The 14,117-nt window shown below is 43.5% G+C and overlaps 1 protein-coding gene across 5 annotated transcripts in view; it reads left to right on the top strand.

Moving 5' to 3' along the window:
* The window catches only part of Eif4g3 (eukaryotic translation initiation factor 4 gamma 3), a 327,817-nt gene continuing 313,700 nt past the window's right edge, over positions 1 to 14,117 (top strand). For all 5 annotated transcript variants that reach the window (XM_029566179.1, XM_008838616.3, XM_029566184.1 and 2 more), the window contains exon 1: positions 1 to 58. The gene's annotated coding sequence lies outside the window, so the exon portion shown is untranslated. The remainder of the gene's footprint in view (positions 59 to 14,117) is intronic.

Raw genomic sequence — 14,117 nt, 5'->3', positions numbered from 1 at the left:
CGGCGGCCCCCCCTCCCCACCCGAACATCAGGGCCCTCCAGACCCAGGCGCCCCAACAGTATCCTTTTCACCTCTGCCATCCCGGGGAGGACCCTTTATGCCGGCCGGCATAGCCTAGCCAGGGAAGCCTCCCCCGATCCATGCCTTGGAATACACGGGGAGCAGCCTTGCGGGGGACCCCAGAACCCTCTGCATCACGGTGAACACCACCTCCACTGGGCCATGCGTCTGCAGCCTTTCCCTTTTGGATCTGGGGGACGACCCTGCTCTTGTACCCCCTTCCCTTTATTGAGCAGAATTTGCTGGCGCTTGGGATCAGCCTTGCAGGGAAGGCTTTTTCTCTGATGGCAGGATCACACCCTTCTACCTACCCCCCCCCCCGCAGCTCTCCCCTCCCTCCCATCAGCCGGGCTTCCTGGCCTCTCTAATTATTATTTATGATACATAGTAAACTTTACTGGTAAATTTCCTGTTCCAAACTAATCCGCTGGTTCCCGAGGTAAGTTGGGTTTTCAGTCCACGGTACAAGTGTACAGATAAACATTCCCTCTGGCTAATGTTTTTCAGCAATTGGGAGAGTTGTGGTTTGTGGTAGAACGCCGGGCTGTGGAGGAAATGTTACACTTGGACACTTCCCTGTCTTTGACCTTTTTTTAAAGGAAGAGGAAGTTAACTCACATTACCCATCACCCCCAGACGTCTCACTTCTTGGAAGCCCTGTGTTAATGCTATTTTTCAGGAGTTTATTTTGCTCTTGGTAGGCCCGAAGTCTGGAGGGTACGTGGGCTCCAGAAGTCTAGTTTTGAATGTGTCTAATTTCATGCTCCTTGCTTGGTTGTAGAAGTTTGGACAGCTTTGATTGGAAAAGTCTTGTGACCAGTGAGAGTTCTTGACTCCCTTGGAGATTCAGAGATTCAGTGCTGTTTCATCAGGCACTCCTCCCCGCACCCTTTGTACTCGTGAAAATCAATAAATGATCATTGGGTGTCAGATGCGTTGTGGGTTGTGTTTTATCCTGGTGTGTTTGACTTTTAGAGATAGTAGGGTGTTTGAGTGGATAAATGCTGGCTGTGAAGGCCACAGATTATTTCCCAGTCTGGTTTGATTCTTGTTTGTTGGGATACATGGAGAAGGGAAAGGCGTCTGTCTCCTTTCTGGAGTCATCTCAGGTCATTGTTTGGTTTCTGTCAAGTGTCATTTTCTGTTCTTTAAATGTTGTTGGTCCACATTTTTCAGCGAAGGCATTGTGGTGCAGAGGAAAGATGAATTCCATTCCAGTGTGATGTGTGTACTGATTTCATAATGTTTTCACCCTGCATGATTCTGTTTAAGAATTACTCACTGTTGAGAACGTTTAATGTTCATGGAAAACCTGGCTCCTTTGGACTCACGTGCCCTGGTGATTGACCGAGGGGGAAGTTTGGCTGTTTTGCCTGCTTCAAGGTAGAATTCAGTGCTCGATCTCTCAATATCTCTATCTTCACTGAATACTCAGCTCAAATTCCTTTCTAATTTTAGGTTTGTTTTTCTTGATGGTCTGTACTTGTTTCTGTCCTGAGACCAAGTAAGTTATTCATTACCTGCATCTTTAAGCTGTTTGACAGTTAAGCCAAAGAAAGCCATAGCATGTGCTCTTGTTGTACAAAGTAGCAAGTAGAGGCCACAGTGTCACTTACATGTGACAGTGCTTGGTGAATTTGGTGGTTTCTTAGACACAAAGAGATGCCTGGACTCATCCAGGTGTGCTTTTACTCAATGCATTTCACAAAGGGAGGACCTGGAAAAGCTCTGAATTGGTTGTGACTTAAAAGTAGTTACTGGAGGGCTGGAGAGCTGGTGCAGCTGTTAAAGGCTCAGGCTCACAACCAAAAAGACAAAAGTAGTTACTGGTGCTGTGTGTGAATTTTCTTTTCCTTCTCGCACTCTTTTTTTTTTTTTTTTTTTTTTAATAAAAGATGCAGTTGTTAAAGATGAATGAATTTAAGATGTCCTTCCTTGTGGAGATTGTTTTTAAAGCCATTTCTGGTAACACTGGATACCTCTTTGTTGCTTTAGGTTTTTATTTTGCCTCATGTCATTGAAGCTGAAATTTTATTCTTGATGTATTTTGTATTTTACAACTCTGGTGGTTTGCATGCATCCCTGAAAGATCACATTGCTAAAATATAAACCCTTACATACATAGTATAGGTTACAGATTTCCTCAGAACACAGGGTGGCAAAATATTGTCACCTGGTAATGGGAACCTGGTAAGAAATGGATTGAAGGATAGTGACTCTGCTTTTCTTTCTTTTGGTCTTTTTGAGACCGGGTCTCCCTGTAGCCCCAGCTGGCCTGGAACTTACTATGTTGACCAGGCTGGCCTTGAACTCATAGAGATCCTCCTCCTGCCTCTGCCTCCCAAGTGCTGGGACTACAGGCATGCACCACCACGCCTAGCCGTGACTCTGCTTTTCTAACCAGAGAGAATGTGGGAATTTGTGTTGAATGTGAGTGGTCATCATGCATTAGTTGATGGCATTGAAGCCTTGAGGCTGGAGTGCAGGGCTGGAGTTGTTTTCTCTGTGGCTTGAATAGCTCTCTACTTCCTCAAAATATAGGTACAGTTGTTGGCCTCAAATTAATAAGCTTAAGCAGTATTTTAAATAATGTAAAGATTGTAGAGTTGCATGGTCAGGTACCCTTCACTTATACTGAGTGTTCAAGTGACGAATCAGAAATGAAGTGTTTGCAACAAAGGGTTTGAATAGAAACTTAACAGCCATTTAGGCAGGCATCAGTTTTATGTGGCAGGACCCAGGAGGCTAGCTGAAGGAGAAATGGCCACTCTGACTGTAAATAGTCAGAGAGTGGTGCCTTACAGAGTGTGGGCTGGGTTGGTGAGGACTGGAAGGAGAAAAATCCAAACCTGAAGAGTTCTAGCAGCTCTGGGAGAAACATGCCGAGAGAGCTGTCCTGACGTAAGCCAGCGTGGGGCTTGTAGCTGGTGAAATTGGAACTTCAAAATATTTGTCTTGAGATCTCATCTCAGCTTCCTAGTTTGAGGTTGAGACACACTCTGTTGAAAATCTTGACAGTGGTCAGTGTTTTCTGGGTGACAAATAACTGACATTTTCATTAGACTGCGTAGATCCTCTCCACAGACTGTCCATTCACAGAAAGTCAGCTGAAGTTTTTCAGAGGGCTATTGGGTCCCCATGAAACCCCAGTAGATTGAAACTGTCCCCTGTCAGGTAATTTCAGGGTAAATGACTTTGAATTCAGGTGCCCAGATAGTTGTGAATTAAGTGGAAGCTATTTTGTCATTCGTGTTACATACACAGTGTTCTGTTTACACGGAGAGACTTCAGGGTGTGATTCTTCTCTGGGCTGCTGACACTTATGGGGAGTCGTATTACTTTTGGGGCGGCCAGTTTAGTTAAGAAAGAGACAGTGCATTTTTTACAGGAACTAAATTAGGTAGAGACCTGCGTCAACCAGAAGATGACTTGTGTCCTCAGTTACTTGGTCATAAATGGTCTCTCTAAATATTCTGTTGTTTTTTGGGGGGTTATAATTCCCTCCCCCGCCCTGTTGATTTTCACTTTACCTTATAGGCTACAACCCATAGAGTTTTCTGTTTTGTTTTTTTAAAACTATTTTACTTTTTATTTATTTTTATGTGTATGAGTATATTGCCTGCATGTGTGTAAGTGTACCCATGTCGTGCAATTCCCATGAAGGTCAGAAGAGGCCGTGGGATCCCCTGGAACTGGAATTATAGATGGTTGTTAGCTACCATGTGGGTTCTGGGACTTGAACCTGGGTCCTCTGCAAGAGCAGCTATTGCTCTTAACTCCTGAGCCATCTCTCCAGCCCCTTCTTGTCTTCTTTTTGCCTCTCTGCTAAACTAGATTTGGATAGTAATAGTATCCATTTCTTGAATGTCTGCTGTTCTAGAAATCATACATGTAGTTCTCCTAAAAAGTCTAATAAGGTAGGTATTGTTTCTCTCTCTCTTTTTTTTTTTTTTTTGTCTTTTTGAGACAGGCAGGGTCTCCCTGTAGCCCCAGCTCACCTGGAACTCTATGTAGACCAGGCTGGCCTAAAACTCACAAAGATCTCCCTGCCTCTGCCTCCCAAGTGCTGGGATTAAAGGTGTGTGCCACCATACCTGGCTATCATTTCTGTTTTATCGATGAGGGTATTGATGTGCTGCAAAGTTAGAGCTGTTTCCAAGGTCATTTACCCTACTGAGTAGTGGTGTGTGACAGGCGAAGTTCCCGGTGCCTTTCTTGCTTCTCTGGGCTGCTGACCCAGTCTGCATGGGGGACTGGGAGGAAGACTAAATGAATATCTCTTGTATTTGAGGGGAAAGTCTTGTGTACAGAAGAGCAGCTCTGTGGAGCAATGTAGAACACGGTGACACTGTACCTTGTTTTAATTAGTTCACAGCCACGTACTGCTGGACAAGTAGGTTATCTTCACTTCACTGAGCCTTAGAGCAAGGCCCTCCATGGTGGATTTATAGCGCGTTTTTGTTCAAAAGTCAGGAAGGCCTCCAGTAAAATACCATTATAACTAGCAGTGGGAATTGGGAAGCTGCTGTGGTGACAGGCAGTTTCTCTATTCCTAAGCCCCACCATCAAGAAGGTGTCAGATCTTGAATGCCCAGGCTCATGTGGGAGGGAGAAAGTGAGGCATATGCCTGATGGAGTTGAAGAAGGGAGACCCTTTCCTACCTACCTTTCTGTTGACTAGGTTACAGGTGAGGTATTTTTTTTTTTTCAAACTGTGGAACTTGAAACGACCTAACCACTAGTATTGGTTGCTGTTCCATGTTGGTGGTCCTAGTCACTTTTTTTTTTTTTTTTTTTGTCTTTTTTGAGGCAGGGTCTCCTTGTAGCCCCAGCTGTCCTGGAACTCACTGTGTAGACCAGGCTGGCCTCGAACTCACAAAGATCCACCTGCCTCTGCCTCCCGAGTGCTGGGATTAAAGGTGTGCGCCACCACGCCCGGCGGTCCTGGTCAGTTTTAAGAAGCTAATTGTTTACAAATTGTTTGAGAAATCTTGTTTTACGCATGGCAGAGAGGGCTTCCACTTTCAGCTCTTTTGGCTCTTTTTGTGGGGCTTTGGTGTAAACTTATGAATTTGTTCATTTACTTACCACCTCAAAGAAATGGATCGCAACAGGTTTAGACAGGATATTGAGGCAGGACACAGAGATAACTTTGCAGTGAGTCTAGTCTGGGGGTGGAAAAATGAGAGCTTCCTAGAGAAGTTGACATCCGAGCAATAGAGAACCATGAATAAGAGTGAAACCCGCTTTGTAGGACCACTTGACCGACGACCTCCCAGTGCTGTGGCTGTTGGAGAGGATTTCAATAAATAGAGTGTAGTCACTTTTTTCCCTTCCCAGGAGCAGGGAAACTAAAGAGATACCCTAGAAAGTGGCAGTCCAAGTGTAATGGCTACAGACTGGAAGTCTCTCCATGTGAGAGTCTGAGGCATCAGTGCTTGCCTGCCCTTTCCTGTCTTCTTTCTGCTTTCTCTCATAAGACTGCTGTTCAAGGTAGCAGTGCCTGTGAACTTCAAAATACAAGGTGTAGCTCGTATATTCAGAAGTGCTGGGTTTGAATTTGGTAAGGTTTGAGGTTTTTTTTTTTTTTAATCAATCAGTTAATCTTTATCTATAGAACTATCTTATCAATCAATCATCTTTTTTGTTTCGTTTTTGTTTTTGGTTTTTTGAGACTGGGGTTCACTCTGTAGACTTAATTGGTCTGGAACTTGCTGTGTAGACCAGCTTGGCCTTGATATCAAAGATCTGCCTGCCTGTGCCTCCCAAGTGCTGGGTCAACAAATGGCCTATACCACCATGCCCGCCTACATATTTTTTTTATTTTTATTTTTTTACTTAAAAAAATTTATTGAGAATTTCATACATAACGTGCGTATAAGGTGTTTTGATCAAATCCACGCCCACTCCCTCCCCTCCAGCTCTCCCATATCTCCCCATCACTTTTTTCTGACAACTTCATGTACTCACTCTTCCCTCCCTCCCTCCCCCTTCCTTACTTCCTTTCTTTCGTGGGGCTTTTTGCTACTCTAACATTCCCCACTCTGAAGAGGTAACCCTAAAATCTTTTAGGGATTAGATAAAAAGCTCCCAAATACTTTTGACATTTTTGGCCTTTGGAACAGAGTATGTTGCTAAGAGGCCCAAAGACATTTTGACTTTTCCGCCCTATTTATTTATTATTTTTTTGGTCTTTTTGAGACAGGGTCTCCCTATAGCCCCAGCTGTCCTGGAACTCACTATGTAGACCAGGCTGGCCTTGAACTCACAGAGATCTGCCTGCCTCTGCCTCTGGAGTGCTGGGATTAAAGGCACGTGCGCCACCACACCTGGCCCCGCCCTATCTATTTTTGAGATTGTCTCATGTAGCCCAAGCTGGCCTCAGTATGCCACTAAGGATGACCTTGAGCTTTTGATCCTTCTTGAATTCTGGAGCTTGGATCTGTGTGCTTAGAGGTTGGTTGGTTTTGCCATTGTAGGTATGGGAAGGGTTATGTGGACCAGTCAATGGTTCATGTGTGTCAGGTGGGCAGCAACAGGTTTCTTTGGTGACTTACTGATCCAAGAAGCATGTTGACATGGAACCAAGGGAAGACAGCCTGCTTGTATCAGAAGCCTATAGTTTACAGCTTGTCAGGTTAGCCAGAGGCTGAGATGCCTCCGTGACTTTAGAGTCTAGACTGGACGAAGTTGGTTGTAGGGTGGTTTGACAGCGCAAGCTAAGGTTGACATGATGTGGTTAAGTTACATTGGGTGATGATACAGTGGGTTCATTATGACCTATGAGGGGAAAGTAGGTTTTGGAACAAATGCCTATGATGAGATACAACCTATTTTTCATTTAGGAATAGTGTTTTGAGTGAATACAGTAAGAAAGAAACCATTTCCTGATTCTTAGCCAGTCAGATTTCTTCAGGCAGTGTGAATAAAGTGAGATTTCCGTGTTTGAAATATCGCAGGATTCTGAGTGACTTCAGGATTCCGAGTGACTTTTGATTCTCGGATAACTTCTAGTTCCTTGGCTTGCTGCCAACTAGGAGGAGTTTTTCACTCTCCTGTGGCCTCAGCTGAAATTTGAGACAGTTTAATCTATTTTAAGTGCATTTGAAACATGTCAGTGTTTATGACCTTTCCTGACTAGTGAATGTTTTCTATGTTTCTCAGCTGGGTGTGGACTTTCTGGGTGTTGGATCCTCAGTAGAATGCAAGTGCCCCAGAGGCAGGTGTGTTGGTCTGTTGCTCACTGTGGGCTAGAGCAGAGCTTCCTTAGGGTTAAGACACCCGCTTCTCAGCTCACTCTCAGCATTCAAGGTTGCCGAAAGTTGTTTTGTACTGATACATAATTAAATTGAAAATCTTCTCTGATTTCCTTTGAGAATAACATTGACCCAGTTTAGAAAATTACAGTGACTACCTTGTATTTGAAGTTCAGGTTCTGGGGATGGTGTTCGGGTTGGTACAGAGGCTAGAGGAGTGACATCTGTAGTCAAGTGTTGTTAATTAAAAACTTGTCTTCATATACTTAAAGTAGGAAATGTAAAAAAACAGAAGGAAAGAAAATTCTGTGAGTGAAAGTGTGTGTGTGTGTGTGTGTGTGTGTGTGTGTGTTTATGAGAGAGCTCCCATGTCCCCACTTTAATCTCATGAGGCCATCACCCTTTTGATATACTTTGTCTTAGGAACAGTACCTGTTAACCATAACCTTAAAATACAAGTTTTAGCTTGGTATATTCAAAGGTTCTTACTGTATAGCCTGGGTTCTTACTGTATAGCCCAGGTTGGCTTCTGCCTTAGTCTCTCAAACACAAGGGTGTTTGTTCCACCATGCCCAGCTTGTAACATGGGTTTTTTGTGGGTTTTTGTGTTTTTGTTGTTTGTTTGTTTCTTTCTTTCTTTCTTTCTTTCTTTCTTTCTTTCTTTCTTTCTTTCTTTCTTTCTTTCTTTCTATTTTTTTTGAGACAGGGTCTCACTATGTAGCATTGGCTAGCCTGGAACTTAATACATAGACCCAGCTGGCTTCCGACTCAGAGATCTGCCAGCTTCTGCCTCTCACGTGTTGGGATTAAAGCGTCACCACACCTAACTGCACTTTAATTTTTTTTTCTAAGATTAATTGTTATTCTTAATATGTGTATATGTGTATGCCTGTGTTATGGGTATGGGCACATGAGTATAGGTGCCCTTGGAACTCAGAAGTGTTGGATCCCCTGGGGCTGGAGTTACGTGAGCTGCGTGATGTTGGTGCTGGGAACTGAGCTTTGGTTTTCTGCAAAGGCAGTACGAGCTCTTAACAGTTGAGCCAACTCTACAGACTCTGGCTTTTAATTTTAATGGACTTAAATTCTGTTATTTAATATTTTATTTATTTATTTATTTTTATTTTATGTGTATGAGTGTATTGCCTGCATGATGTAAATACACCCGTGTCGTGCAATGCCTCAGAGGATAGACTGACTCCCACCAAGTTGTCTCTGATTTCCATATGAGCACCATGGCATGTCAAAACATGCACACACAATAAATAATTGTTAAAAACAATGCAATTATTATTTCTCTCTCTCAGTTGACTCAGGTGCTTGCTGGTTTAAAAAAAATATTTATTATTTTATTATTATTATTTTTTTGGTCTTTTTGAGACAGGGTCGCCCTGTAGCCCCAGCTGTCCTAGTACTCACTATGTAGACCAGGCTGGCCTTGAACTCACTATTATTTTATTTTTATGTTTATGAGTGTATTGCCTGCGTGTGTATAAGTGCACCAGTGTTGTGCGTGCCCGAAGAATTCAGAAGATGGCATCTGACTCCCCAGAACTGGAGTTAACATATGGTTGTTAGCTGCCATGTGGGTGCTGGGAACCAAACCTGGGTCCTCTGCAAGAGTAGCCAGTGCTTTTTAACTGCTGAGCCGTCTCTCTAGCCCCCAAATTCTCCTTTCTAAACTGAGGTCAAATTATAAAGTCAGTAATCTACAGTCTTATATTTTTCTTTTTCTTTCTTAGTAATTTTGAGACAGCGTCTTGATGCATGGCTTAAGTTGGTCTCAAATTCATGGTGATCCCCCTGCCTCAGCCTCCATTTCCAACGCCTTGATTTCTTGACTTGGTTTCAGGAGGTGTTACTGTTACAGGAGTGAACAAGTAAAGGAGGAAAAGCTTAAAAGGGGTTTCTGCAGGTCAGGGAGGCAGGATTGAAGTGCAAACAAGCAGGCGTTTGAGATGGCATGGGGTAGAAAATGATTTGGCAAGCCGGGCATGGTGGCATACGCCTTTAAGCCCCGCACTCGGGAGGCAGAGGCAGGCAGATCTCTGTGAGTTCGAGGCCAGCCTGGTCTACAAGGTCCAGGCCAGCTGGGGCTACAGAGAAGATAGTATAGTATGAAAAACTTGAGGACAGGCAGGATGGTAAAGGTGCTTGCCACCAAATCTGACCCACCTGAATTTGACCCCCAGAACCCACGTGGCAGAAGGGGAGAACTGATTCCCACAGGTTGGCCTTTTACTTTCATTCTCTTGTGCATGAACTTCTTAGGTACCTGCCTACCAAATAAATGAACGTTTAAAAAGAGAAAAAGAAAAGAAACTTGAAAGCTGGGTGTAGTGTGCTCCTCTAATCCCTGACACCAGAGGATTGCAAGTTCAAAGCAGTCGTTGGTTACATAATGAGTTCAAGTCCTGCCCAGGCAACCCGAGAAAAAAGAAAAGAAAAAGAAGCAATTTGAATGGAAAGATGAATTTAAAGAAAAAGAGGTCAGGGTTTGAATGTACAGATTTAAGAGGATTATGAGTTGGGGACCAATGGTCTTGAAACAGGCAGAGTATGTACTGAGTCTGTGCTTGGAGTGGAGGATTCTGGTGGTGCAGTGCTTGATATGGTGAGTCTAGATTCTGAGGGGCTTGGAATGAACAGAAGTGAGGCTTGACCCATGTGTACGGATTGATTTCCCCACCTCCATTTCGAGGTCCCAGTGGTGGGGATCACACCCAGGGGCCTGTGCTCGGCAAGGGTTTTCCACTGGGGTGTACCCCAGCTCCAATTTTTAAAACATGTTTTATGTGTGTATGTTTGCTGAGTGTGTGTGTGTGTGTGTGTGTGTGTGTGTATCCAGGGAAGCTGGAGGAGGACATTAGGTGTCCTGCTCTATCACTCTGTATGTTAATATCGAGAGACAGAGTCTCTCACTATACCTTTTGCTGAGCTGGTGACCAGAAAGCCCCAGTGATCCTTCTGTCTCCACATTCCCCACGGTGTTATGGTTACAGGCATCCTTGTGACTATGACTGGCTTTTTGTGTGGATTCTAGGGATTTGAACTTAGGTCTTTGTGCTTGTAAAATAAGCACTTTTGATCACTGAGCCCCCTCCCTAGTGCCAATATTTTATTTTTGAGTGTGTGTGTGGGGGGGAAGGAGAGCGCATGAGAGTGAGCATGTACCTGTGGAGGTCAGAAGAATGCATTGGGTCCCTGGGAGCTGGAGTTACAAGTGATTGAGAGCTGCCCTGTGGGTGCTGTAAGAACATCAGGTGCTTATTTTTTTGGTCTTTTTGAGACAGGCTCTCTCTGTAGCCCCAGTTGGCCTGGAACTCGCTATGTAGACCAGGTTGGCCTCGAACTCATAGAGATCTGTCTGCCTCTGTCTCCCAAGTGCTGGGGTTAAAGGTGTGCATCACCATGCCCTGCTAACATCATATACTTTTACCCACTGAGCTGCCTCTTCAGTCCATTTTTGATTACTGTCTTTAAAATATTTTTATTTTATTTTATTTTTTTGTTTTTTTGTAGTCCTGGCTAACCTGGAACTTGGTTTGTAGATCAGACTGGACTTGAACTCACATAGATCTGCCTGCCTCTGCCTCCTGAGTGCTGAGATTAAAGACATGTACTGTCACACATGACCCCAACTTTTATTTAATACTTAAAACTTTTTAAAATGTATTTTTTACCTTATGTGTATGGGTGTTTTGTCTGCATGTAAGTGTACCTGTGTCATGCAATGCCTGCAGAGAGCAGAAGAGGGCATTGGATTATTTTTATTTTATGTGTATGAGTGTATTGCTTGCATGTATGTGAGTGCACCCGTGTCAAGGAGGTCAGAAGAGGGCTTCGGATTCCCTTGGAACTGGAGTTAAGGATGGTTCGTAGCCGCCATGTGGGTGCTGGGAATTGAACCCGGGACTTCTGCAGTCACTGAACCATCTCTCTAGCCCCTGCATTGGATCTTTTGGAATTGGAGTTACCAACAGTTGTTAGCCACCACATAGGTGCTGGGAATTGAACCTGGATTTTCAAGAGCAGCCAGGGCTCTTAACTGCTAAGCCATCTCTCCAGCCCTTTTATTTTTAATTATGTGTATATCTGTGTATCTGTTTATGTGTGCACATGTGAGTAAAGGTACTTGAGGCCAGAAGATGGTGTCTGAGCCCCTGGAGCCGGAGTTACAGGCAGCTTAAGTGCTGGGAACTGAGCTCAGTTCCTCTGGAAGAGCAGCAAGCACTTTTAACTTCTAAGCCATCTTGCTCCTGTTATTGAGTTTTCTTGTGTTTTCTATATTCTGAATTTAACGTACTCTACCAGATACGAGATTTCAGATACCTTCTCCCACGTAGTGAGTTCTCTTTTCACTTTGCTAATAATATCTTTTATTTTTTTATTTTTTTTGAGGTAGGATGTTTTGTAGCTCAGGCTAGCTTAAACCCTGTAAAGCTGAGGATGACCTTGAACTCCTGATCTCATCCCTCATCTCCCCAGTGCTGGGATTACTGGCCTGGACTACTGTGCCAGCTATTGGTAATGTTTTTGAAGTGCAGAAGTTTTTAGTCTGAAGCCTAATTCGTTCTTTTGGTAGCACTTTCCTGGTCTGGTTTTTCTTGGGCTTTGCTGATGGTTTCTAAGGTTCATGTCTGTGATTCTGAGAGCTTTTTGTATTCAGGCTTCATGCTCCATTTCAAGTTAATTTTGTTTCTGGTTTGAAGTCAAGGTCTTTTTTTTTTTTTTTTTTTTTTTTTTGAGACAGGGTCTCTCTGTAGTCCCAGCTGGCCTGGAACTCCTTATGTAAACCAGGCTGGCCTTGAACTCACAGAGATCCACCTGCCTCTGCCTTCTGAGTGCTGGGATTAAAAGGCATTCACCACCATGTCCAGCATGAAGTCAAGGTCTTTATTCTTTTGTATGTGGATATTTGGTTGCTTTCCTACCATTTGGTGGGAAAACAGTTCTTTGCCTATTGAGTTGTATTGGCACCTTATCAAAAGTCATACACACACACACACACACGTATATTTTGGTGACAGGGTCTCTAGTCCAGGTTGACCTTGAATGCTCAGTATAGCTGAAAATGACCTTGAACTTCTGATCTTTCTGCCTCTACTTGAGACATGGTCTTACTGTGTAGCCTTGGCTGGTCTGGAACTTGCTGTTTAGATCAGACCGGCCTTGAACTCACAGAGATCCTCCTGCTTTTGCTTCTTGAGTGCTGGGACTAAAGGCATGTGCCAATATGCCCACTGTCTCTACCTTTGAAATGCCAGGATTTAAGGCTTATATGCATGTGCTCTACATGTAGTACCTCTGGTTCTGGGGGTGGAGCTCAGGGCCTTTTTGCATGCCTGCCAAGTACCAGCCTCTTTTTTTTTTTTATGGACAAATGAACATGAAAACAGTTGACATAAGGAGCATGAAAGGTGAGGTGAACAGAGACAGCATCCCAGTTTTAATCTAGTAAGCACTTGAAGTTCACTGAGGTATGCTCTTGATAAAATATGGACTGTTGGTTAAATGAACTTTGACCCATTCTAACTTTGTTATAAAGCCTAGAAAACGAAGAGATTTTGACTGCTTTTATTCTCAAGGTCAACTCCTAATGGACAGGGATAACTTATTTGACTATTAAAATTTTTATATTGCATACCGGGTATGCACTCGGGAGGCAGAGGCAGGCGGATCTTTGTGAGTTTGAGGCCAGCCTGGTCTACATTAGTGAGTTCCAGGCCAGCTGGGGCTACAGGGAGACCCTGTCTCAAAAAGACCAAAAGAAAAAAATTATGTTTATTTTGTGTGTGTGTGTGAGTGAGTGAGTGTGAGAGGATAACTGGTGGGAGTCAATTCTCCTTCCACTGTGGGTTCTGGGATCAAACTCAAGTCATCGGGCTTGGCACTGAGTGAGCGTCTTCAGCAGCTGAGCCATTTCACCATCTAGTATTTGACTATTGCACTGTTCTGGGAAGGTCTAAATTTGTATGTGAAATTGCAGATTCTTTAGTTACTGTACGTCACATGGAATATTAATTTTATCCTAAAGCATTTAAATTTTTAAGTCACATACTACTGCTTTTGGTTTTTGAGACAGGGTCTCCTTGTAGCACCAGCTACCCTGGAACTCACTATGTAGACCAGACTGGCCTACTCACTCAAAGTGATCCACCTGCCTCTGCCTCCTGAGTGCTGGAATTAAAAATGTGAGCCATGCTGGGTGTGGTGGCACACACTTTTGATCCCAGCACCATCTCAAAAATAATAATAATGCCAGGCGTAGTGGCTCACTTTTTTTTTTGGTCTTTTGGTCTTTTTGAGACAGCGTCTCCCCATATCTCCAGTTGGCCTGGAACTCATTATGTAGACCAGGCTTTTGCCTCCTGATTAAAGGCATGTCCCTCCACATCCAACAAGTGTTTTAAAGATTTATGTGTATACATATTGTTCTCTCTGTGTGTATATCATATGTGTATGCGTGTGTATGTGTGTGCCCACAGGCCAGAAGAAGGCATTAGATCTCCTGTAGCTGGAATTGCAGGTGATTCTAAGCCACCTAATGTGGGTGCTGGGAGCTGAGCTCAGGTGCTCTGGAAGAACAACAGGTGCTCTTAATGACTGAGCATTTTTCCTAGGCTATTCTAATGTATACAGTGTATTCTAATGTATAAAGGTGTAAAATGTATTCTAATGTATAAAGATATAAAATTGGGAAATGGTGTTCATCTCTAACAGGATTCTTACTGCTGTTTAGGAAAATATTTAATAAAAAGTATTTTATAACCTTCCCTGTTTACTAAAAAATTGAGTATT

Source organism: Nannospalax galili, unplaced genomic scaffold (assembly GCF_000622305.1).
Source record: "Nannospalax galili isolate Female #2095 unplaced genomic scaffold, S.galili_v1.0 scaffold2019, whole genome shotgun sequence".
NCBI lineage: Eukaryota > Metazoa > Chordata > Mammalia > Rodentia > Spalacidae > Nannospalax > Nannospalax galili.
This window is presented reverse-complemented; position numbering and strand designations above follow the sequence as displayed.